General features: G+C 49.0%; 1 pseudogene; it reads left to right on the top strand.

Annotated features, from left to right (window-relative positions):
• LOC117130645 overlaps positions 1-3,002 on the top strand; it is a 7,003-nt pseudogene extending 4,001 nt beyond the window's left edge.
• Positions 3,003-4,478: the final 1,476 nt, after the last annotated feature.

Raw genomic sequence — 4,478 nt, 5'->3', positions numbered from 1 at the left:
GGTCAATCCTAAACCCAAACCAAGCCATACAATTCTGAGGTTCCATTCCCCTAAACCATTCTATCTAGATCTACATAAGTAAATGCTAGATCATACCTTTGCCACATCTACGGAGCTTATTAGCTCATCGGTCCTCCATTGACTCGAATCGCTCTTGCTTAACAGCTGGACCACGATCACTCAATGATCTTACTTAAGGTCCTTATCTTGACTCCTGCATCAAACAGCTCCCCTAGGTACTTAGTCATTCAACCAACCATCCCCACCGACATAAGTAACCTTTGAGAAGTCTTTGAAAGGATAAGGGTATGTATTTGGCCTATCTCGGCTCAAGCACAATCCAAAATCCTTTTTGCCTTATAGGCAATTGTACCAAGTCCATCTTCTGGACTGAAAAAGCTCATGAGATCCTAAGTCAATCAACCAACCATCCTCACATGACTTGGAACTGATGAGTCATCATCTGGCCTGACCGGCCTTGGGACTTAACCCAGACAACAGATATGATTTGTTCATACCAACCGATGCATTCATTAATCAGGTTAGGACCGACACCTTGAGCCATCATTCAGAGGTCAGGTCGTCCATACTCAACCATGATCAGATCTTACACGGCCTTCCTTGAACAATCACACCTAAGCTCAATACTTATGGTCTACGACACATAGTACTAGCCATACTCTTCGTCATGACTCTTAGCCAATCTCGAAGTTATCAACACCAAGGTTGATATCTAGAAGCATCATGATTATCCATACTAGTGTTCGGCCATCGAACCATCGTCATGAAACATGATCCGACCACTAGACTTGATAAGCCATCGTCCACTTAGCATGCACTGATATGACCGGCCTTCCATTGCCATTATGTGGGTCTACGCCCTACATAAGGCATATGGCGCCTATCCTACTCACCAACCCGAGGTTGATTGTAAGATATCCTACTTAGCCTTTGCGGCTAGAACCATCCAACCTTAGCCGGATTGTCCATAGTCCCGTCTAACCGTCTGATTAAGATCTAGGTGCGATCGGCCAATTATAAGTCCGGCCCAAAGGCTCACGGACCTTCTTACCTGATCCGACCCAAAGCCTGGATCCATACCACAGAGTAAGGCCCAAGACCAAACCGGATTGCCTTGCAACCAATCAGACCTTGCGACACAACACTCCGGTTAAACTAACCGTCCGTCCGTTCGACTATGCAGCCGCGGACTGTCCACTTGGTTCGGCCTAAGCCTTGAACCAATGGCACCGTTTGGAACTCACACCCTTTGGGAACTAGTACCCTTTGGACACACGTGCCTCTTGGTAAGTCATGACCCTTGGCAACTCGCACCCATTCAGATGTTCCAACCGTTCGACCTAACCGTCCGTATGGACTGTCTGGTCCGTGCGTGTGTCCGGCCTATGGCCAAAGGACCACGCCTTATCCTACACAAGTCATGAACCATTGTGACTGTTCAGGGAAGGGTTGCCCCCGTTCAGAACAGAACAGAACCGCCCCTATCCAATCGGATCACCTGAGGCCGGTTTAGACCATGCGCGCGCCTAACTCGACGGTTATGGACCGCGACCGCATTACTCAACCAGAACCACGGTTATAACTTATAACCAATCCCAACACATCAACAAGGCCACGCCAATGTACAGAAGGAGTAGAAGAAGAACTAGATGAAAAGAATAAGAAGAATAGGATACAATCCAAACGCCCATGGCTAGACCGGTTCAGACTGTCCGATGGTCTTAGCCGATGAGTCGGTGGTTACCCCACTGACCCTATCTGACTGAACCACGGCTTTGGAGTCCTTCTCCAGACCTTTCTCTATGCCTTGGGTATTCATAACCACACGGCCTCCTCTCTCCTAAACCGTTCTCCTTGCCGGAGATACTAAACCACCACGACCGGCCCTTTTCCGGCCGATCTCTTGGCCGGGACTCTCTCTCTCTCTCTCTACGTTTTTCTCTGAGTATTTTACTCTGGAAATGGATAATGAAATCGACAGGAGAGCCCCCATATTTATAGAAAACGAGGGGGTAAGTCTTGTCCCACGAACAGGCACGACTTGCTAGCGAATGGGCACCATCGGCCAAGGGTTGTGCCCTCTCGGCCACTTGCATCCCTTCGCCCTTTCTGATTGGGTTTGGGGTCGGTCATAAGCCCAACCCACGCCCCAAGCCTCCTGGACTTAGCCCACGGCCTTGTCCAAGAACCCAACAGCCCATGGCCTCATGGCCGGACCTCACAGCCCGCCACTGACCCGGACCATCGGCCTAAAACACGAACAGTCCATCTAGCTGAGATGAGCTGACTCCCAGCTGCCTCAGCTGAGTGAGCTAGTAGTCCAGCCAGTGGAGCTGACTTAGTAGTGGCTGAGCTGGAGTGAACTCAACCTAGCTTCGTTAAGCTGGTCGAGCTACTTCTCTATCTCGTCCCGTTACCGTCTTACTCGTCTTAGCCGTCTCTTTGCTCTTATAAGGTTAAGTCTAAGTTTCCTTATGTCCTTAACCTTCTTTCTTGACCATGGAACGCTTGCCTTGATGTCCTAAGACTGGCTAGTACGTTTCCTCGAACCATGGCCGTCCCGACAATCCTTTCCAGGATTGGGGGCGTGACAGTCGCAATAGTAATTCAACCTAGTACGAGAGGAACCGTTGATTCGCACAATTGGTCATCGCGCTTGGTTGAAAAGCCAGTGGTGCGAAGCTACCGTGCGCTGGATTATGACTGAACGCCTCTAAGTCAGAATCCGGGCTAGAAGCGACGCATGCGCCCGCCGCCCGATTGCCGACCCTCAGTAGGAGCTTCGGCTCCCAAAGGCACGTGTCGTTGGCTAAGTCCGTTCGGTGGAAGCGCCGTTCGGACCGCCTTGAATTATAATTACCACCGAGTGGCGGGTAGAATCCTTTGCAGAAGACTTAAATACCCGACGGGGTATTGTAAGTGGCAGAGTGGCCTTGCTGCCACGATCCACTGAGATTTAGCCCTTTGTCGCTAAGATTCGACCCTCCCCCTTTCCAATCACATGTTCCTCCCCAAAACGTTAAAAAACAAAAAACCTAAAAAAATTCAAGTATATAAGAAGATCTCGTCGGAGGTTCAAGATTTTTACTTGGTGAAATTCACTCTCAACCTAATATTTCAGATTGGCCGATGAAATGCAGCCCGCATGTGCACAAGTCTCGGCCAAAGGCATCCTTGTTGGGGTCAAAATCGGTCACGACGGAATAAATGTCTGAAAGTCCGTAAAAATCAGTATAAATGTTTTACGAAAAGTAATCTTCGTAAATATATCTTTACGAAGAGCCTTGCAGTAAAAATCTCATCCAAATCTCAATCGGACCACTAAATACCGATTGTCCGAAGGCAACGGACATGTATCCAAATCGGCTGCGGACAAGCTCGAGTATGGAAATCAGACCGCGGACAAGCCAAGCTCGATCGATACGCGGTGACCAAGCATGCACACAGCTCGGTCGCTACATAGCGACCGAGCGTCCGAGCCTGAGCCAAGCTCGGTCGCTACGTAGCGACCGAGCGTCCGAGCCTGAGCCAAGCTCGGTCGCTACGTAGCGGCCGAGCGTCCGTCTCGCTCGGTCGCTACGTAGCGACCGAGCCCGATGTGGAAACTGAAATTCGCACTGTCGATTTCCGTTTAAATAAGGAAACTAGGAAAACCCTAATTTCCCTGAGGACCCGGATATCTGTTAATTACCACACGTCAAGCAATCAGAACACGAGAACAACAACGATAAAAATAAGAAATCGAAAAGAGAGCAAAGAAGATCTTATTCCGAATCTGCGTATGAGCGTTTACAACAAGGTTTAAGCCTGGGCTCGAGAGCTGTCGGCGAGATTCCTAGTTCTAGCAACCCTAAGACGGCTAAACCTAATTGAGTCGCAGCTCGAAATAACAAAAACGGAAAATTGCCTAAATTGCTCTAAGTGCTAAGTTTGCTCTGAAAAATTCTCCTCCTTGCTCCTCGCCTAGGACTCCTTATATACTAGCTCCAAGGTCGGTTTACGCTTTTACTCTTCTACCCTTAGGCCGTCATAGCATAAAAATGGAGATATTCCATTTTCCCCGATCTTCACAATTATCTTCAAAACTTCCGTATTTATCCGCGGAAACTTGACATTTATCTTTCCTCGTGGGCCAAGCGTGAACCATGCTGTGGTTCACGGGCTTTTGGTTAGGAAAAATCGTAGGATGGGCCTCGAGTCGTGTTTTAGGTCCCTTTGGGCCGTCTTCCGACTCGACACATTTACTACGAGTTTTCCACGGTTTCTAATCCGCGAAGTTTGATCGATGAATTAGAATAGCGGGACACATGGACTGAGCTTGCTATGGTCTTCGGGAGATAGCATTCGAAGGTTTGACGAGAATGCAAGGACTGGTGTTGTATCGATGTTCGGAAAGGTTCAATCGCTACACAGCGACCTAACTTTGGCTCGAGCCCGGTCGCTACGTAGCGACCAAG

The sequence above is a fragment of the Brassica rapa genome, unplaced genomic scaffold, assembly GCF_000309985.2.
Source record: "Brassica rapa cultivar Chiifu-401-42 unplaced genomic scaffold, CAAS_Brap_v3.01 Scaffold0610, whole genome shotgun sequence".
Lineage (NCBI taxonomy): Eukaryota > Viridiplantae > Streptophyta > Magnoliopsida > Brassicales > Brassicaceae > Brassica > Brassica rapa.
Note: the sequence above shows the minus strand (reverse complement) of the source record. Positions and strands in the feature narration are given on the sequence as shown.